Source organism: Hordeum vulgare, chromosome 3H (assembly GCF_904849725.1).
Source record: "Hordeum vulgare subsp. vulgare chromosome 3H, MorexV3_pseudomolecules_assembly, whole genome shotgun sequence".
Taxonomy (NCBI): domain Eukaryota; kingdom Viridiplantae; phylum Streptophyta; class Magnoliopsida; order Poales; family Poaceae; genus Hordeum; species Hordeum vulgare.
In genome coordinates, this window is record NC_058520.1 from 39,436,967 (window position 1) to 39,459,684 (window position 22,718).

The window sequence follows — 22,718 nt, forward strand, 5'->3', positions numbered from 1 at the left end:
ATGAAGCTCTTCGTCGTTCGTGAGTAATCTATTCGTAGGCTCGCTGGGCGGTGATGAGTACGATGAGATCTATCATGTACTCGAGGTAGTTTTGATGGGGATTGATCCCTAGTATCCACTATGTTCTGAGATTTGATGTTGCTACTACTTTGCCATGCTTAATGCTTGTCACTAGGGCCCGAGTGCCATGATTTCAGATATGAAATTATTATGTTGCCACCAATATATGTGTGTTTTAGATCCGATCTTGCAAGTTGTAGTTACCTACTATGTGTTATGATCCGGCAACCCTGGAGTGACAATAACCGGAACCACTCCCGGTGATGACCATAGTTTGAGGAGTTCATGTGTTCACCAAGTGCTAATGCGTTGGTCCGGTTCTTTATTAAAAGGAGAACCTTAATATCCCGTAGTTTCCTTTTGGACCCCGCTGCCACGGGAGGGATGGACAATAGATGTCATGCAAGTTCTTTTCCCTAAGCACGTATGACGACACACGGAATGCATGCCTACATCACATTGACGAACGGCAGCTAGCCACATATCTCTCCGTGTTATAGCTGTTGCATGATGATTATCATCCAAACAAATCACCGACCCATGGCCTACGAGTTTGTCCTACTGTTGCACCAAACAAATCACCGACCCATTGCCTACGAGTTTGTCCTACTGTTGCTACTGTTGTTACTTGTCTTGCTCTGCCGCTGCTACTACTGTTGCTACTACTGCCGTTACTTGTTTTGCTCTGCTGCTACTATTGTTGCTACTACTGTCGTTACTTGTCTTGCTCTGCTGCTACTGTTGCTACTACTGTCGCTTGCTACTTGCTACTGTTGTCACTACTGCCGTTCCTTGCCGCTGCTATTGCTCGTTACACTGTCGTTACTCGCTACTTTGCTGTTACTACTGTGCTTGCAGATACTAATCTTTCAGGTGTGGTTGAATCTGACAAATTCAGCTGCTAATACTTGAGAGTATACTCTCACCTCGTGACTGGCTTACCTACAAATTTGGGTCGAATACTCTACCCTCGAAAACAACATTCTTCCAGTTTCATTGCCGGGGAGTGCTATCAACATTCTTCTGGTGCCGTTGCAGGAGAAGGTTAGTTGTTATAAGAATTCGTCTAGCTAACGCCAGAGATTGCAGGATCAGCCCTTTTCTGGACCCATTGCCAGGGAAGCACAGCTGACGTCAGCATTTTTCTGGCGCCGTTGCCGGGGAGGTATTGCTATATTCTCTGAGTCACTTGGAATTTATATCTGCTGATCACTACGAGGAATCTGAAGGATCCGAAGACCAAAGTCTTGCCCTCAAGTATGAGGGGAGGTAAGGAATTGCCATCTAGCTCTGCACTTGATTCATCTTCAGTTATGAGTAAGTTTGCGACATCACCTCCTGCTAGAAATCTTGATATGTCGCATGTGCTTGATGATGCTTGTGATACTACTGCTAGAGATGCTATGCTTGATACTACTGCTAGAGATGCTATGCTTGATACTATGCCTGATGATGCTATGCTTGATACTATGCCTGATGATGCTATGCTTGATACTACTGCTAGAGATGCTATGCTTGATACTGCTAGAGATGCTATGCTTGATACTGCTTTGCCTGATGATGCTAGAGATGCTACTATGCCTGATGATGCTATGCTTGATACTGCTAGAGATACTCCTTTGCCTGATGTTCCACTAGGAGTGTTCCTTGATGCTCATATTGCTAGAGTTACTGCCAATGCTCGTGATGCTTCTGAAACTGCCGATACTATTGAGATAGAACATGCTTTTGCTCCTGTTAGATCTAGCTCTCCTAGATATGAATTGCCTGATATACCTGAGGGTTACGTTATGGAGGGAGAGATAGCTGAGGATTTTTTCTTGCGTGTAAGGATGCCTATGACGCTGAGAAATTAGTTCTCAAGTGGAAGGAAAAATCTCGGGAAGTTAGGATGAAAAATGATCCGAAGTTTGCCACTTCGCCTATCTTTGTCACCAATAAGGATTATGAATTCTTTGTCGACCCTGAGATAATCTCTCTAGTCGAATCTGATCCTTTTCACGGTTATGAGTCTGAGACAGTCATAGCCCATCTTGCCAAACTATCCGAAATAGCCAACCTTTTCACTACTGAGGAGAAGATCCGCCACTACTATATCCTTAAGCTGTTTTCTTTCTCTCTAAAGGATGACGCTAAAGCATGGTTCACCTCTCTTGCTCCTGGATGTGTGCGTAGTCCCCAGGAGATGGTCTATTACTTCTGTGAGAAATATTTCCCTGGCCATAAGAAGCAAGCTGCCTTGCAGGAAATATACAACTTTGCTCGACTCCAAGAAGAGAGTCTTCCACAAGCTTGGGGGAGGCTCGTCCAACTACAGAATGCTTTGCCTGATCACCCTCTTAAGAAGAACGAGATACTTGATATCCTCTATAACGGACTTACCGGTGCCTCTAGAGACCACCTAGATAGTTGTGTCGGTTGTGTTTTTAGGGAACGAACTATAGAACAAGCTGAGACCGTACTGAATAACCTCTTGATCAACGATAATGCTTGGACTATTCCCGAACCACCTCCTAAGACAACTCCTAAGAAACGAGGTATTCTATTCCTCAGTCCCGAAGATATGCAAGAAGCCAAGAAATCTATGCAAGAGGAAGGCATTAGATCTGAAGATGTCAAGAATCTACCACCTATCGAAGAGATCCACGGTCTTGATAACCCGATACAGGTAGTGGAAGTGAATTCTCTGCGTAGGTTTGATGAGAGTGATATTCCTTTTGATAAACCTGCTAGCCTATGCTTTGATGAATTTGACAACTTTGTTGCCAAACAACAGAGTTTCAATGATTATGTTAGCAGACATTTGGAACAAAGTGCTCGTATGCTTAGCCATTTAAGTGCTTGTGTAGACAGAAATGTCAATGCTCTGAAGCTTCTGAGTAAACATGCCTCTATGATTACTACTCAGGTAGAACAAGTACTTAAGGCTCAGAATGACCTGCTCAATGAATTAAATGACAACTGTGTCAGAGTCATTACTAGAGGAGGCAAAATGACTCAGGAACCTTTGTATCCTGAAGGTCATCCTAAGAGCATTGATCAAGATTCTCAAGGAATCAATGCTGATACACCTAGTCATCCTAAGGAGAAGAAGAAGCATGATAGAAACCTACACACCAGTTCACCAGATACGGTCACACCTGAAGAACCTAATGATATTTCTGCGTTTGATGCGGAAACACAATCTGGTGATGAACATGAACCTGGTGACAATATGGACAATGATGTTCATAATAATGCTCAACCTAGCAAAGATGAGGATGTGGGGATTGAACCTACGGTTAATCCTGATAACCCACAACCTAAGAAATACGATAAGAATGACTTCACTTCTAGCTAGGAAGCATGATAAAGAAAGGGAGCCATGGGTTCATAGACCTATGCCCTTCCCTCCTAAGCCATCCAAGAAAAAGGATGGTGAGGATTTTGAGCGCTCCGTTGAGATGATAAGACCCGTCTTTCTGCAGATGTGGTTAACTGATATGCTCAAGATGTCTCCGTATGCCAAGTACATGAAAGATATCGTGACTAATAAACGGAAGATACCAGATCTTGAGATCTCCACCATGCTTGCCAATTACACTTTCAAGGGTGGAACTCCTAAGAAACTTGGTGATCCCGGAGTGCCCACTATACCTTGCTCCGTTAAAGGAAACTATGTAAGAACTGCCTTATGTGACCTTGGAGCCGGTGTTAGTGTTATGCCGCTCTCTCTTTATCGTAGACTTGAGTTGGATAAGTTGACACCCACTAAAATTTCTCTGCAAATGGCCGACAAATCAACTGCTTTCCCTATCGGCATTTCTGAGGATGTGCCTGTTGTGGTTGCTAACACCACTATCTTAATAGACTTTGTTATCTTGGATATTCCTGAGGACGATGCCATGGCTGTCATCCTCGGAAGACCCTTTTTAAACACTGGAGTGGCCGTTATAGATTGCAACAAAGGCAATGTCACTTTCCATGTCAACGGTAATGAGCACACAGTGCACTTTCCGAAGAAAGGATATCAAGTACATTGCATCAATGTTATCGAAAAGACTTCATCGATTCTTATTGGGAGCTTTGAATGCCTTATTCCTCGTGTCAAGATGAAGTATGATTTGCTTGTTGGGGAGATTCATATCCCCATTGAGGTGACTTAGTGGCTATTCAAAAATTCTCCGCTCTCTCTTGTGATTCGAGAAAGTTTTGTCATAAGGACTTGATCAACCCCATTGACGGATTTCTTTCGATGACCATGAGACGGATGAATCAAAGAGTCACATACCTCTGTTTTGAGTTTTCCTTTTATGTTGCTTAGAAGAAAAATGATAGAATTAGTTTAGCTTTTCCTGTTTTTCTGTTTTAGCGTCCCAGAGAAAAATACCTCGAAAATAAAAGTTCTCCGATGGTCCTGAAAATTTAGTATGATTTTTTCTGAAATTTTTGAAAATTTCTGGGCCTGAGAGCTGGTCAGGGGGTCTGACCAGTGGTCCACAAGCCCCCCACCGCCACCTACCCCCTGGTGACGGGGTGCAAGCTTGTGGGGCCCACAGGCACCCCCTCCACTCACTCCAGCTCTCAGCCTCTTCTTCCACCTCCAGAAAAAATTGTTTTGCAGCTCAAACCCGTGTTCTTGCTCATTTGGCTGTGATTTTCGATCTCCTTGCTCAAAGCACCATTCTCCGAACTGTTTTGGGGAAATTACTCCTTGGTAAGTGACTCCTCCGTTGGTCCAATTAGTTTTTGCTCTAGTGCTTTATCCTTCGCGAATTCTTGCTACCTTGGTGACCCTGTTCTTGAGCTATAAAAGTTGATTTTAGCTGGTCCCAAGTAGTTTTAGCGCGTGATACGGTCTCTAGGCACTAGTAGGAGTAGTTGCTACAAGTTGGGTTGATCCTTGTTCACTTTTCTTTCGAAGTCTCTAAAAATTTCAGAATTTTTCAGAGCTAGAAAAAGGAAAAGATGAGGAGGTTCTTGAGAGGCTCTTCAAGCCGTAACCACAAGGAGGATGAGAAGAATCACCCCAAGTACGTAGTCCCTCGAGTCACAGAAGTTCGAGCGTGCGAGTGACCAAGTGATGAATTTTTGCGCGCTGCCGGACTTTATGAAGACTTTTATTACTTTGTGGAGAATGCAGGTCTTACTGCGTTCATTGAAGATAAGTGCCCACAATTCGGCCTGGGCATTCGGTTCCCCCGAACCATTCGGGTCGGTACTTCGGTGTTTTAAAATTTCGGTTGTTCAAAAACAATGACCGATCGGTTAACAGGAGAAGCACTAACCGATGCTTTTGTACACCAAGAGTTCGGTTCGGTCAAGGGTTCTGACCGAACAGACCCATATTTCATTTAATAATAGGAGGAACCACCCACTAGTCTGGAACCCCAATCATTAAAAAATAGTAGAAACAACCCACTAGTGTGCAACCCCAATCATTTAATAATAACTGGAATCTCTACACTAATCTGCACTTTTCTTGTGTAAAAACAAATGGTCTACTATTTCTTTTGACAAAACATCTCCTATTTTCTGTCCTTTCTTAATAAACAGGAACAACAATCAATCACAAAATGTAATATCATGATGTAGAGTTAACACAGATTGGACGTAAGCATATATTGATACAGAACATAGCATCCAACAGTAGTTTAGTGCACACTCACACAAAGCCAAAGTCTCAAGACCTGACATAACATTAAGTTTGACGACAGAAACGGGTGGTTCGACTAAATTTTAAAAACATGAAATAAACAGCAACGAGCAGCGTACAAGAGCAGTATCGCTGCGATGCCCCAACTTCTTAACTTCAAGCTTTAGTGCATCTGCTCTAACAACCAGCAGTAGTTATTCAGAACCGCAACCAGGACAACCAATCTGAACATCTGTAATATCAACGATAATTCACTTTAGTGGTTCATATGGGTAGATAAAATCATACATAGATTATGATTTCAATATGAACTGAAATAGCAAGATGAATTCCTATAGCTCAGAAGTGGAAGCTCACCAATCCTTAGGCTTTTCAGTGGTGGGTTGCTTCGCATTGCTTTGGAGCTTGGCTTTCTCCTTATATTCTGCAATCAATTCTGAAAAAACAAAATGGTGGAAGAAGGATTATATAGCAGCAAATGAACACATATTACATAAGGATAGATTAATTAAATCAAGTTACCTTGTTCAAGCTTGGTCAATTCTTCAGTGTTCTCTGCTATGTTGATGTAAGTACCATATCGTAGCCAATCTTGTGTGCACACAAGGGCTTCAACCATGAATGGAGTCAGAGAAGTCCTGAAGTCATCGAGAATACGTCCACTGGTAGAGAATGCAGACTCAGATGCAACAGTCGAGATGGGGACTGCCAAAACATCCCGAGCCAAGCATGCCAATATAGGAAACCTGGATGAGTTAATCTTCCACCAATCCAATATGTCAAATTTTGGGCCATCATCTTCAGGCTCCTCGGCAAGGAACTTGTCCAGCTCAGACTTGCTGCTGCTACTACCACCACTGTTCAGTCTCATTTTCTTAGCAATCAAGGACTTCATCATGCTTACACGCCCTCCACTTGATTGAACTTCATGAGAAGCACTAGTTTCATATGATGGAATATTTGGACCATACATCACCCTATATTCTTCAAACAAATCTCGGAGACAAGTACTAACTGCAGTGCACACCTTAGGTCCTTTGTCCTCCCCATACATTTCTAAAATGGCAAACTGTGTATATTCTGAAAGCTTGTACCTGAGATGCAATAACAAAGTACCAACTTCAATTTGTGGTGCTATAATATAAATAAAGCATTACATATTGAAGACAAATTATATTATGATATTTTTTAGTATTTTACCTTGGATCAAGTGTGGTTGCAATGAAAATCAGCAAGTTGAAGTTCTCCTTTTCCTTCCCTTTTTTGCTGGTATCGAGCTCATGCCAATTGCCCCAGTATTTGTCAAACTTATCCTTCATCCTCTCTGCCATTGCAATTTGCAAACCATCCTCACTTTCCATCCAACTTCTCACTAACAGATTCACCTCACCAATCTCATGAAAAAACTTATTAGCAGTCACATGCAATGAAGCAGAAACACGAGTTGTTAGCTCCGCAAAATGTCCAAGAAAATCTGCCATCTTCTTGACATTCTCCCAGTCCTGCTCATCTGGAACTCCAACACCCTTGTCCTTACCTTTATCACTAAGAAGATCAACTGCAAAGTAAGGATCTTCATCTGCGTATCTTGCAAAAACTTTCTCATAGCAAATAGCAGCCTTCAGCATAAAAAATGTGGAGTTCCACCTAGTGCTCACATCAAGAATCAAGAAGGCCTTTGTGTCAAGCTTCTCAAGGTCAGCACATTCTTTGAACTTAGTCAATCTATTTGGGCTATTTTTCACATATCTAACAGCTGCACGCACACGCTTGATTGAAACATCAAGTTCTTTTAGACCATCGGTAACTATTAAGTTGACAATGTGGGCAGCGCACCTCATGTGCAGGTATTTGCCTCCAGCTATGCAAGTCTTAGCTTTATTCAGTTCCTTTTTCATGTAACCAATACCACCATCATTATTACTAGCATTATCAACAGTAATGGTCATGACCTTCTCTATCCCCCAATCGATCAAAGTTTTCTGCAAGTATTTCCCAATATCATCTCCTTTATGACCATTAACCTTGAAAAAGCTAATGACTTTCTTGTGAAGCTTCCATTCATTACAAATGAAGTGGGCAGTAACAGCCATGTAACTGTCTTGTTGTTGAGATGTCCAACCATCAGTTGTGAGACACACTCTTTCACATTGTCCTTTAAAGAAAAGTTTCAGTTTGGCCTTCTGTTCAAAAAATGCGCGAACAACATCCCTAGTGCATGTTCTCCTGGATGGAACTGAGAAACGTGGGCAGGCTTTAGACATGAACTTTTTAAACCCAGATTTTTCACCGAATGCAAATGGGAGTTCATCTTCTATTATCATTTCAGCAAAAGCAGCCCTAATAGCATCAGGATCAAATTTCCAAGCATGTACACTATCACCCTGATTAATTTGCAGCACGGCTTGCTTATCATCACCAATATTCCTATGGGGATTACGCTTGCAAATATTAAAATGTTTGCGTAAAGCTGATGTACCATTGATTACGGGATGAGCACTGATGTCACTCTTGCAGTAGTTGCATTTTCCCTTCTGCAAGACACCATCCATCATGACCTTTTCAAAGTGGTTCCACATCTCTGATCTCGAAACCATCTGCCTTCGACCATCTTTCTTTTCAACCTCCACAACTTGAGCCTTCCCGCCATCCCTTTTCTCTGTTTCCCCTGCTTGCAGCTCACCATCAACACTAGCCTTCTCCATGTTCGTAAGTACTGCACCAGCAACTATCAGAGTTGAAGTAGGCACAGGCGCAGAAGCTTCTATCCCCATGATCTCCTGAGGCTCGGAGGCCATCTACGACATAACAAAGTTGCATCAACTATTAAGGATTCCCTCATGAAAACATAAAAGAGGGTGGCAGTAAACAGTAAGGTCAAGTTTATCAGTCAGGTGCAAACATACTCAACAATTATTTTAGGCCTACAACACATTCTTTAAAATTATTTATGGACTGAACTGACATGAGATTAATGATTCACAAGAGCAAGGTCCTATAAATACAGTGAGTACAAATTCATGGCATGCTAGTTCTGTAGTTGATACTTAACTAATAAACCTCTTCTCGATTACGAAGATGGAAAACAATAAGAGCTGAACATCTGAATAGACGCCTCAAACTAGACTGTGTGTGCTCATCTATTTTTCTGAACCGATAATCTGTTTTCTCCCCTGTTTTTTCCATGATAAACAGGTAAGTCGTACCCAACGACAACTAGCTCTTGCTATCCGGATCAAAAGACAACCAAGACATGTGAATAACATAAGATCCCTGTAGTGTTTGATTGCAGGCTTTCACACTTATACAAAATTCAGAACTCAGGTACAGAAAAGTTCAGCAAAAAATGTAATCAAGTGACCTTACGTCAATACGTGAATGATTAAATCAGTTATTTACTGTTTTCTAAGCAGAACACACCATCAAATTGGGTGAAGTTAAAACAATTAAATTAGGAATAAAAATTATAGTGGGAACAGGGACTCACGTTGCAGCCTTGCAGGAGCGTCTTGGTGGGCGGCGTTGAACTGTTCTTGTTGTTCAGGTGCAACGAATCAGTAGGATAGCTGCACAGCAATCTGCTTGAGCTACCAGCAGCGCTGTGATGGATCCCACTCCGGCGAACCTGCTAGGGTTTGGAGATCCTGGTCCTCGGTGAGTAAATCGCTGCCGGGGCGGCCGCCGCATCCTTTATATACTGCGACGGGAACGATGGGAATTGGGAAGGGTCGGAAATTAGGGGATGCGAGGCGATGGGATTGGGAAGCGTCGATGCAGATTGCAGAGAATCAAACAACAAAGCTCACGGCGGTAGAGGAGGGATAGATTGAGCAAACTTTGGCTACTTGCCTACTTGAGAAGATAAGGACTGATGCTATCGCTGTAGACTGGTTGGCTGGTTCTTATTTACTCGGTCCTTTCGGGTACCCGCGGGGTAAACCCGATTTGACCGAACTAAATTCGGTTTTCTGGAGTAGTGAACCGATAATAATACCAAAGTTTTTGGTTTCGGTTAATTTGGATCCGGTTCCGGTTAATTCGGTTCGGTAAATCGGTTTTCGGGTTATATGCCCGTCCCTACCCACAATGTCTCCTCCTCACCAATATTTTCGTTCAAAGCTTCAACTTTTATCCGAGGAAGAATCCTCCCATGGTTGAGTTCATGATTTACGATATCCCCCAGTGCATGACGCTACAGGATTTTTGCAATGTATGCAAATTACCTTATGTTGGGGATATCCGTGACCCTCGTCCATGGGACTTGGAGGATTTCATTGGTTCTATTGCTGTTGGAGAGGAAAAAGGAGTGTCTCGCGCTAGAGTTGCTAGCATACATTTTCCTGTGCTTCGGTACTTCTCACTATTTGTGGGAAAATGTTTGATTGGCCGTGGGGAGGCTGGATCACTTAGTTCTCCCGACCTTGCGGTTTTGCGGCGAAGGCCTTTATAACGATAAGACTTATAGCTTGGGTGCTATAGTAGCTCAACGGTTGAACCTGAACTGTTCTAAAGGTGTTGTCTATGGAGGTATCTACGCTACCCGTCTTGCCAGACACTTTGAGATACCCATTAGACTGGGAGAGGAAGGAGAGATGCTTCTCCCTAAGAGATATCTGAATTATGACAGCATGGTTCGCCATGATTTTCTAGATAGAGATGCTAGTAGAAGGATGATCTATAACCTGGTGTTTAGTCAGGGTACTCGAGGTACTATTACTTTGCATGCTCCTTCTTTGTTTGATCTTCATGCAGGCAGGTACACTATTATGCCCGAGGACATCTACGCATATTGGGGCTTGGCCCAACCACAGGCGCCCGTGCCCGAGCTGCCAGTCGAGTACCAGACGCCAGTTTATCAGTGGGAGCCAGAGGAGCTCACACAGCAGTGGCATCCACAGTCTGCTCCAGAGTATCCCGGAGCTGGTTATTTCCCACCATGGGAGTAGACCAAGCTAGGCCAAAAGCCTAAGCTTGGGGAGTACGTGTTCTCACCGACTTTATATTCATGCTTATGCTTTCACTTTGTTAGCCGGTGTTTACACTTTGCCACTGTATTATCCATGCTAGTTTCTTTTTGTTTTCTTGTTTTCTTGTTTTGTGTCCTTTTGAGAAAACCCAAAAAGATTTTTCTTTCTTCATTTGCTTGTTGGGAGCTTTCCCGTGTAAGTAGTTTTCTTTTTCTTTGTGTCAAGGTAGAAGATATTGGTTACAATGCTTAGTGGTTCTTACTTGCTTACCTGTTTAGCTTTCAAAGAGCCATATTATTTTGTCTTCTCCTTTGTGTTTGCCTGCAGATTCAGCTTAGTCCAATGCGCTTATTATCGTTTTCATTGTTCGATCGTGCAAATGAAAGGCAACAATGATGGTATATGATGAAGTGACTGAGACTGAAAAGCTGGTATGAACTCTATCTATTTTGTTTTTGTAAATATGACTAGCTTGCCGACCCAGATTTAGTTTTGTTGTGAGAGAACCATGTTTGCAATGACAACTTAGAGATCATAGTTTTCTGATGCCATGCTTATTTAGCTGAGAGCTTATAATGGTTTGTCTTGATTGCCAACATAGATTTTGAGATGACTGTGATGTAGTATGATAGGATGGTATTCTCCTTTGAATGTTTCAAGTGGCTTGACTTGGCACATGTTCATGCATGTAGTTGAAACAAAATCAACATAGCCTCTATGATGTTCGTATTCATGGTGATTTATGTCCTATTCATGCTTGCATTCAATGTTAGTCAAACTCATTGCATCTTGATGACTGTTGTCGCTCTCTAGTTGGTCTCTTCCCAGTCTTTTGCTAGCCTTCACTTGTACTAAGCGGGAATACTGCTTGTGCATCCACTTCCATAAACCCAAAAGTTTTTCCATGAGAGTCCACTATACCTACCTATTTGCGGTATCTACCTGTCGTTCCAAGTAAATTTGCATGTGCCATTCTCTAAACCTTCAAGAAATAAATCTGTTTTGCATGCTCGAACCGATCATGTGGTGACAGAGGGCTATTGGTATCTTCATGCTAGGAGTGTTATCCTTGACATGTGTTTATTCACAGTCCTTCAAGAGAAAGGGGCCGGTATTTGGGATGCCCAGTTCCATGCTTAAATCGAAAACATAACTGTAAAACAAGACTTCCCCCGGATTGATGTTAGTATGGACGGTACCCGAGGATTCAGCTAGCCGTGGAGTGTGATTGATTGGTGCTGGGGGAGTTAAAACTTTACTTTTTTGTTTGGGAACCGCCTATAGCATGAGTAGCATGGAAGATATTAAGAACTCTTGGTCATTGCGTTGACAATGAAAGCATGCCACCCAAAATTATTATCTCTGTTTTCAAAGCTTGAGCTCTGGCACCTCTGCAAATCAATGCTTCCCTCTGTGAAGGGCTTGTCTATTTATTTTTCCTGTTGAGTCATCCTCCTCTTATATAAGCACCAATTAGAGAGCACCTCTGTCATTTTTATACTTTGCTTTTGATTGATATTGAGTATGACTATGACTGGATCTTCGTTGCTATGAATTACAATGTTTAGTAACCCTTTGATCTTTGAAAGTGCTCTGCATTTATGTTTTGCGGTCTCAGAAAGAGCTAGCGAGATACCACCTATTCATATTGATTCATGCTTGTTTTGATTGAAGTGTTGGTATTTGAAACTCATTATTATTTGCTCGTTAGCTGGTTATGCCATTGATATTAGTTTACCGTGAGACCTTTGTGTCATTTGCCCATGTGGTTAACTTGTGATCTTGCTGAAATTCTGGTTATGAGTTAGACATAGTTGCAACAACAAGATCAAACAGAGTTTGTCAAAGTTTTTCTTTCTCTCTCAGTTTGTCAACTGAGTTGCTTGAGGACAAGCAAGGTTTTAAGCTTGGAGGAGTTGATACGTCTCCAACGTATCTACTTTTCCAAACTCTTTTGCCCTTGTTTTGGACTATAATTTGCATGATTTGAATGGAACTAACCTGGACTGACGTTGTTTTCAGCAGAATTGCCTTGGTGTTATTTTTGTGCAGAAATCAAAGTTCTCCAAACGTCCTGAAAATTTACGGGGAGCAGTTTTGGAAAATGTCAAAAATACCTGCGCCAGGATCCACCTCAGGGGGTGGGCCAGTGGGCCACAAGCCCCTACTCCGCCACCACCCCCTGGTGGCGGTGGGCAGGCTTGTGGGGCCCACAGGCACCTGCCGCCCCCAACTCCAGCTCTATAAGTTGTCTTTCGTCCCAGAAAAAATAAAAAAGAGAAGTTTTCATCGCGTTTTCGATACGGAGGCGCCGCCACCACCTGTTCTTCATCTGGAGGGCACATCTGGAGTCCGTCTTGGGCTCTGGAGAGGGGAAATCGTCGCCATCGTCATCATCAACCTTCTTCCCTCTCCAATTCCATGAAGCTCTTCGTCGTTCGTGAGTAATCTATTCGTAGGCTTGCTGGGCGGTGATGAGTAGGATGAGATCTATCATGTAATCGAGTTAGTTTTGATGGGGATTGATCCCTAGTATCCACTATGTTCTGAGATTTGATGTTGCTACTACTTTGCCATGCTTAATGCTTGTCAATAGGGCCCGAGTGCCATGATTTCAGATCTGAAATTATTATGTTGCCACCAATATATGTGTGTTTTAGATCCGATCTTGCAAATTGTAGTTACCTACTATGTGTTATGATCCGGCAACCCCGGAGTGACAATAACCGGAACCACTCCCGGTGATGACCATAGTTTGAGGAGTTCATGTGTTCACCAAGTGCTAATGCGTTGGTCCGGTTCTTTATTAAAAGGAGAACCTTAATATCCCGTAGTTTCCTTTTGGACCCCGCTGCCACGGGAGGGATGGACAATAGATGTCATGCAAGTTCTTTTCCCTAAGCACGTATGACGACACACGGAATGCATGCCTACATCACATTGACGAACGGGATCTAGCCACATATCTCTCCGTGTTATAGCTGTTGCATGATGATTATCATCCAAACAAATCACCGACCCATGGCCTATGAGTTTGTCCTACTGTTGCACCAAACAAATCACCGACCCATTGCCTACGAGTTTGTCCTACTGTTTCTACTGTTGTTACTTGTCTTGCTCTGCTGTTGCTACTACTGTTGCTACTACTGTCGTTACTTGTTTTGCGCTGCTGCTACTACTGTTGCTACTACTGCTGTTACTTGTCTTTCTCTGCTGCTACTATTGCTACTACTGTCGCTTGCTACTGTTGCTACTTGCTACTGCTGGCACTACTGCTGTTCCTTGCTGTTGCTATTGCTCGTTACACTGTCGTTACTCGCTACTTTGCTGTTACTACTGTGCTTGCAGATACTAATCTTTCATGTGTGGTTGAATCTGACAAATTCAGCTACTAATACTTGAGAGTATACTCTCACCTCCTGACTGGCTTACCTACAAATTTGGGTCGAATACTCTACCCTCGAAAACTGTTGCGAACCCACGCGCTGGTGGGCCATCAACAACATTCTTCCAATTTCATTGTCGGGGAGTGCTATCAGCATTCTTCTGGTGCCGTTGCAGGAGAAGGTTAGTTGTTATAAGCATCCGTCTAGCTATCGCCAGAGATTGCAGGATCAGCCCTTTTCTGGAGCCATTGCCAGGGAAGCACAGCTGACGTCAACAGGTATGAATGTTGTAGCTGTAGCTTAGAATGTTGTAGCTTAGCATACTCCACAAGACATTATTTGGATCCATCATGAATGTTGTAGCTGTAGCTTACAATGTTGTAGCTTAGCATACTCCATAGATATGCGTAGCTGGCCTGCAGTGGAGAACTCTATATACGTTGCTGCTGTCGGCCATGCTTTTGCCGTTGTATTGCTGCAACGGCCCCGTTCGTACGCGATATGTTGGTAAACCACAAGACAGGTTGGTTAGCACGAGGAAATTCTTGTGAAATTTAGATGAGTTTTTGTTGTTGTCGGACTCGAGCACTGCAATGTAAACAAACAAAAATACTCCCATATAAAATCTACTAGCAAACTCGAGTGGAAATTTCGCTGTGTGCTACTCCAGTTAGCTATAGTACAAGATTCTCTCTGTTTTGCTATAGTAAAAAAACACATAAAAATCTTAAAATACTGAGCATTTTTATAAATCCGCTATGACCCTTACTATGTCATCTCTATTGTTAACATTGTAGGAAAGACAAGAGGACAAGGAAGGCACCATGAAGATGGTAGTTTGAGCCTGTATAGTGGATCTAGCTATCGTTTTGTAAATCTATATGGTGGATCTCTTAGCTATCATTTTGTAATGGTGGATCATTTAGCCATACTGGGAACAATGGAGTAGAAACAATGCACATTTTGGCTCTTGTTAATTAGTTGGGTATTTTGTAGCAAACAAACATAAATGTTTGCAAGTGTAACGGAGCAACAAAATTTGGTATGTTTGCATCTGTTTTAATATTTCGGGGTACATGCATATTGTATGGTGAGTTAGATATCTAACGTGGTTGATATTGTTTAAGTATGGCCAAATAATATATATCATCAGCCTCTGCTGAATTGTTGGTTGGCATTAAGTAAGTTCAAATAATATATATCATCAGCCTCTGCTGAATTGTTGGTTGACAAAACAAAACATCATCAGACTGTTGGTTGGGAAATGTTTATGATAGGGCTGATGGCAAGTCGGTCGGCAAAGAAGCCACCATCAGGCAATCAATTGGAGAAGGTTCATACATGGAGAACAGACAGTCGGTCGGGAAAACAAAAATATCAACGACACATCGGTCGGGAAAGGTTACTTCAAGGGCCAACAGGTCGTCGGTCGGGATAGATCCATGACATAGCCGATGGACTGTCGGTCGGCAATTCTTTCTACTATCGTCGGTCTGTTGGTCGGCAAAACTTTGTCGGTCGGCAATGGGCTTTCCCGTCTGGTTTTTCCCAACATACCTCATCGGTCAGCAATACTTTTTTCCAACAAACTGTCTGTTGATGGAAGCTGTTATATCGACCAACTTGTGTGTTAAGAATGTAGTGCTGTGGTGTAGTGGGCGCTGGTGGGATTTATGGTGTGCTCGTCCACGCCCTTCAGCGTCTTCAGACTCCCGGACACTAATTTTTGCCTCCACGGCCTACGGTGATGGATAATTTGATTTGATGCAACAGATCACGGTACAAAATCAAGCTGGCAACAATGTATCCTGGTTTATGCATCGAGCCAGGATCAGAGCCGACTGCTCTGAACAATTCCCTCCTGAATTTCGTCAGCCTCCTGCAATTTTGGCTTGTGGAATTTCAATCTGTGTGCTCGTTCTACTGATATTTTTGGTTGAGATTGTTGCTATCAGCTTTATAGCTGTATAGTTGACGCTAAGTGCGTCTCAGTTTTAGCCCAGGTATTTCTTCCGAAAAAGAAAACCTCAGGCAGAGTTCAAGTCCCTAAAACAATCGTCGTTTCTTTTGTTTAGTTGATTGATTGATAACACAAGCTGTTATCTTTGAGCATCGTGTACAAAACAAACCAGAGAATACGTATCTACCTAGAAGATGGATTCGTTATATACTCATATCTAACAAGTGCGGCACATAAGCATTCTTTGTGTCTTATTTTTAGGATAAAATGTACTCCCTCCATTTCTAAATATAAGTCTTTTTCGAGATTTTATTAAGACCTACTCCCTCTGTTCCTAAATATAAGTCTTTCTAGAGGTTTCACTAATGAACTACATAGGGATGTATATAGATACACTTTAGAGTATAAATTCACTCATTTTGCTTCGTATGTAGACACCTAGTGAAATATCTTAAAAGACTTATATTTAGATAAGGAGGGAGTACATATGAAGCAAAATGAGCGAAACTATACTCTAAAATATGTCTATATACATTCGTATGTAGTCCCCCAATGAAAAATCTCAAAAAAGAATTATATTTAGGAACGGAGGGAGTAACACACTGCCTATTATGTATGGCTGTATCATTGTATGTACCGTAAGGTTGATCAATGCAGGCTATCCAGCGCAACAAAAGGAAGCGGATGAGTAACTTCTGCCACAGGAAAAGTGGCTTATTTAAGCTGGCTCATTTAAAAGTACAACCCATATGCGTCCTAAAAAAAGTACAACCCATTTGCACGTGGCATATTTTTTTAAGCAAGAAAAATTAATACAATGCATAGCGGTAAAAAGTGCTCTATTATTACATATGGATTCAGGCTTGCTTGCAGATCCATCCTTCCATGCGGCAATACAATCGCAACAAGAAGGACAATGCAAAGCCGACTCCAAATCCCAAGCCAACAAACGCGAACAAAAGGATAACACTGAGTTTATCCTGCCACAAGCTGTCAGATTCTGGAGGAGCCACTTCACTTGGAGCAATCAAACTTTGATTGTCACAGTGCTTTGAGAGTTGAACTCCACAGAGGCCTGCATTACCTTCGAATGAACTGTCCGAAAATGTTGAGAACTGGTTGCCTTGCGGGATTCTTCCATACAAGTTGTTGTATGAAAGATTCAACCATTCAAGAGAAGTAAGCATGAGTAACTCCTGTGGTATTTCCCCTGTGATCTGGTTCCTTGAGAGATCCATTGATTCCAGCTGAGACAAGTTTCCGTACTGATATGGAATTTGTCCGGTGAAGTTGTTGTATGACATGTTGAGTCCGCGCAGGGAAACAAGCCTCCCAATTGACTCCGGAAGTGGTCCATCAAATGAGTTATTTGATAAATCAATTGCCTTGAAAGTGCTTAGGATTTTGGTGAAACTAAGATCAGACCCTTTGAATGTGATGGTAACGGTATCTTGATAAAATCCTGAACTTGAATTTGCATCATGTCCTAGAACTTGTCCCTCATCACTGACATTTTCCATCATTGCTTTCAGTTCATTAAACCATCCTTTTGGTAGGTTTCCGGAGAAGTTGTTGGAGGCCAAATCAAGTATTTGCAAACTTGCAAAGTAGTTTTTGATTGTACAATCACCTTTAATATCCTTTATGGTGCCGGTCAGTTGGCTGGATCTTAAGACAAGAACTCGGAGATGTGGAAGAACATCCAACCAAGATGGAAAAGAACCGACAATTTGATTGTTACCAACATCAAGGAGTTGTAGGCCTTGGCAATTTGATAGTGATATGGGTATTTTCCCTTGGATTCGGTTGGTGCTCAAATCTATTGTTTCAAGCATACATCCTTCTCCAATATTTTCTGGCAGCATCCCACTGAAATGGTTCTCTCTCAACTTCAACGTATTCAACCTGCTGATGCCTTGCATTAGACAGGATGGTACCATACCGCTGAAATTGTTGTGTGATAAGTCTAGTATTTCAAGATCTTGTTGGGTACAAATAGACCTTGGTATATGACCACTTAATTTATTCCTGGACAAATCAAGGTAAATGGTATTGTTGGGAAGGTACCTACCAAAGTCAGGCATAATAGAAGAGAAGCTATTGTTTGAGTAATCTAACAAAGCCCCGGACATAGATGTGAGTGGTATAGGTACAGTGCCATGCAGTTTGTTGGAACTAAGGTTTAGATAATATAAATTGTGCGTATGAACAATGGATGGAGAGTTTTCAAGGCTAGCGAACATATTGTTTGAGAGGTCCAGCCTGGATATGCTATCCTTCCACTTCACCCATATCCAACTTGGCATGACTCCATCTATTCGGTTATTTGAGAGGTCCAAATAACGCATCTCATTTAGGTACTTCAATGCAACAGGAATTTTTGTAAGGTTGCAATGCGCTAATCCTAGTTCTCTGATTCGAGGGATATAAGTAAATGGATAGCCACCCTCAACATCTATCACTGATAACATATTGTTGGAGATCCTTAATGTATCCAATGCCTTCATCTTCCAAACAAGGCTAAGATCTACTGTGCCTTCAAACTGATTCGAGTCAAGGGATAGATACTGAAGCCTCGTAAGATCGAACAAAGATTTGGCTATATGACCTGTAAGGTTGTTATGGCTTAGGTCGATGATGTGCAGGGAGGTAGACAGGTGGTCTGGAATGTCTTCTAGAGTTCCACAAAGTTCATTTGACGATAGTATTAGTCCTTCCAACGATGGAAGAGTGAACAAAACGCTTGGGATTTTGCCTGCATGCAGATAGAGAACATTAGTCAAAGTCTCAAAGAACAATAGGTACCTCCCAAAAAATAATGTAATAATGATGTGATATGAGAAGGGAAGGGGGCTGCCTTACCGCTTAGTCGATTACCTGATAAATCCAAGATGAAAGCTTGGTCAAGTTCCCAATCCACGTCGGTATTTCTCCAGATAAATTGCTACTGCCGAGCCGTAAGCCCGTCAAGTTTGTACAGTTTCTGATCCACCAGGGAATCGGTCCAGAGAAATTATAGTCTTTCAGCATCAAGCCCGTCAGATTCTTAAGACTGGCAATCCAAGAGAGCGCTGGCTTCTCTATTCCTGACCCTGAGAGCCACAATTCCTCTAGGGATGTAAGGTTAGCTATGGAAGTAATGAGATGCTTGGGAAATCCTGTGGTGCTAAGGCGTAAGGCTTTCAACGAGTCGAGATGGAAAAGGGAGTTTGGTATCGCAACCGAAAGGTTTGTCTCCCTCAGGTCTAAAGATCCCAAAATATTTCCTGGTGGAAAATCTGGTAGTTGCACGGAAAGGCTGGGGTTGTAGGACACATCAAGATATGTGAGATTTGCTAGCTGGAAGATCTTCGTGGGAAATTGTCCTTCAAAATCATTTCCAAAGAGCATAAGGTATCTTAAGAAAGAGAATTGTGCAAAGAAGCTAGGGACCTGTCCAGAAATTCCATTACCTGCGAGGTTGATCGTTGCCAGAAAATGGAGTTGGGAGAATGAATGATGAATTGGACCACTTACTCCACACAGAATTAAACTAATATCCTGTAGTAGAGGGACAGAGTCTGCTAAAGCAATGGACCAAGTTGATCCATCGCTTAAGATTTGCACAAAATCAAGATAGAGCGATCTCGGATTGCTCATGTTTGCTATGAGGTTTCGAAAACTTGGCTCTCGGAGATACAGATCATTATCAGAAAGATCAAGCGTAAGCAAATTCTCAAGGTGTGCAATTCCAATGGGTATCTGACCAGAAAAACGTGTATTGGACAAATCGAGACTGAGGAGTTCGATCAGCCGCTCAAACCCGAATCTAGGAAGGTTGGTCAAGCCAAAGTCATTACCAGAGAGGCTGAGATTCCTGAGAGAGGTGAGATTGAATAGTGTCGGGCTGAGACCACTGATGCTCTGCAGGTTACGATCACTGAGGTCCAATGTGATCACCTGACCGGAGGCCCTGTTGCAAATGACGCCCTCCCAGTGGCAGCAATCTGTGCCATGCTCCCATGACGAGAGGTTGGGCTTGTAGAAGGAGTGCTTCAGTTGAAGGAGAGATGCAGCCTGATCAGGGAGGCACTGGACTGTGGTTCCATTGCCGCCGCTGGCAGCAATGTGGGTGGAGGTGGAGCAGTAGTATGCGAGGAGTAGGAGAACCTGCAGGCGCCTAGGAGAGCTCATCTTTCTACTGCTTATCTGCTTTACTTCTTCAAGCTGGTGCTCAGGGTTATATATGGTGCCGTTCCCTTCTTGCCTGCCAACTGGAACGTGAACCGTACTGCCTTCTGCAGAGGAGCAAATGATGGACGCGGCGACCTCGGCTCGTCTCGCGCCAAAGCAACGACCCCTGCAGGTCCGGTCTGCACGCGATCGAAGACGCCGGCCACGCGGTGCTGCCGTTGTAAATTGGACCGGCTTGCTCCGAATGCCGCGGTTGGCGGTCAATGTCCTTGTAGGCATATACAGCAGACATACTGAAAGAGGGTGTGCATGGAAAGAGAGGCATGTGAGTGAGACGACAGACAAGGGCCATGGAGCTCTGGCAAACCCTCTCCTCCCGTGAAAGTTTGAACCATGATGAGCTGCCTGCCGCGTCGGCGAGGAGCTTGGAAGTCGGAACAACAATGATTAACGCAAACGCGTGCATGTCACGGCCGACGACCAATGGTCAAGTGCATGCTGTCCAAAAACTCTCAAGTGCACAGCTGACCGTGGTGGACGAGGCCACGCGGTTCCTTAATTACAGCATGATCGATGCACACGTACGAAGATGGGGATGGATCAACAGCAGCGGCACAGATTGTTAACTAGTGTTCTGCATTAGTTTTCTTGTTTATGAGTTTGAAATCTGGAGCACTCATCGTGCTGTAAATACGGAGTCTGCATCGAGTCAAACTACAATTTCTGGAAAAAAAAACTCAAGGACAGTTTTTGGAAGAAGCAGATTCTGGAAGAATTTTTCAAAATCTTGATACTGCAGAATCCTGTGTGAAAAGAAATGGCCCATATATTTGCATCGTGCTGAAGGCGGAATCTGACTATAATGCTTAACTAGTTCTATATTGTGGCATGTACACATCCTCATTGCAAGTCTATACGTCCATGTCCAACGTAAAAGGGACAGAAAGCGGAGTACCGTGGATATAATCCTAACAATATATAGAGATATGAACGTAGAGGCTTTTCAACAAGGAGACAATATATACGTCCATGATTGGACCAATCAGCCTGATGAGCTCGGTTGCAAAGCTGATCGCAAAGGTCCTATCTATGAGTAGTCTGGCAAAAATGACCTTGAAGATTATCTCACTGGCCCAATCAGCACTCCAAAAAGGAAAATGCACCCATGATAGCTATCTGTATGTCCAAGGCTGCATAAAATCTCACCGCCTTAGCATTGGACACTGCGACGCAGCACAAGAGCCACAAGCCGGAGAAGAAGAAGCGTGTGCAGTGCTCCTCAACCTAGTAGCAGTCGCCATGCTTGGCTCTGCTCCTTCGATTCTTCACTACTCTCTGGTCAGCTAGCTTTCAGTTGGCTGAATCGCGAGTTTGTTGCATTTTCAGTTGGCATCATCGCGAGTAGACAACTCTTAATTACAAAATTGATCACATCTACTTAGTTATCGCTACAAAATTCAGGTTTTGTCTTTCTATTTGTGAATGTCCGCGTAGTCTGTATCGGCTGAGTGTATTTACAAGCAAATGAAAATCAGCTTCCTTGGCGGGCCCGTAGCGGGTTCATGTGGGCTGCCGTGTTGTCCGTGAAAAATAGCATGTCAATAAGAATCCGTGGACACAGACTGTATATACTCCAATATTTGGAATGGTGTCGTGTCAATAAGAATCCGGGGATAGAATGAATGAGGCTTCTTTGCTCAATAGTCCTCTATTCATGGTACAAAAGCCATCACATGGCCGCTTGATTGAACGGATTATTTTTTCTTATGCAGTTCGTCCTGAGAAAAGTTATAGAAATCCTAGTCAAGGAGAGAGGAGGAGCCGTGCCACGGAGGCCCAACCTCATTCTGTAGGACGATCCTTACGGGGAGGGGAATCGATTGTTGAGGAGAGAGAGAAGAGAGGCTTGTTCGGTGCAAGCTGAATTAAAAATAGGAAAAAAAGTCGATAAAACCAGTGAGAAGGGAACGATGAAAATATTGGTGAGGTATCCCTTCAATGGGTGAGAGTTGCTTGTACCAACGAAGACTATTATGGATTACCATTTAATAATAGATTGTCTTTTAATAAAAAAGAGAGATATTATAGACATGTGATTGATTCTTTTTCATAAATGTTGTCTTCTGTTATCAAACATTGATTCCTTTTCATAGATTTGGTCTTGAAAAATTGATTAGGGATCACCATGATTAATTCATTTTCATAACGACATTACTAAAATATCAAAGATTGATCTGCATGATTTGTGTAGATTTGACACAAAATAATAGGTTCATCATAGAAAAGATGAATTAGAGAAAGAAAACCAAAAATCTAAACTTAGAAAAAATGGAAAACACACACACACACACGCGCGCGCCAAATGGGACGCCCAAGTTTGATTATTGTTGATTTTTTTTATAAAATTTAATTTGATTTGGGTATGGGTAATGGAAGGGAAGGGAAGCATGATTTTAGTTTGATTTTATTAATATTTGATTTGATTGAGTTAATGCATGACTTTTTTAGGAAAGTGTTGATTTGGTTGGATTTTGTTT

The 22,718-nt window shown here is 42.6% G+C and overlaps 1 pseudogene; it reads right to left on the reverse strand.

The window, feature by feature from the left end:
• Window positions 1-16,865: 16,865 nt before the first annotated feature.
• LOC123441450 lies at window positions 16,866-20,473 on the reverse strand (annotated as a pseudogene).
• Between the last annotated feature and the right edge of the window lie 2,245 nt (window positions 20,474-22,718).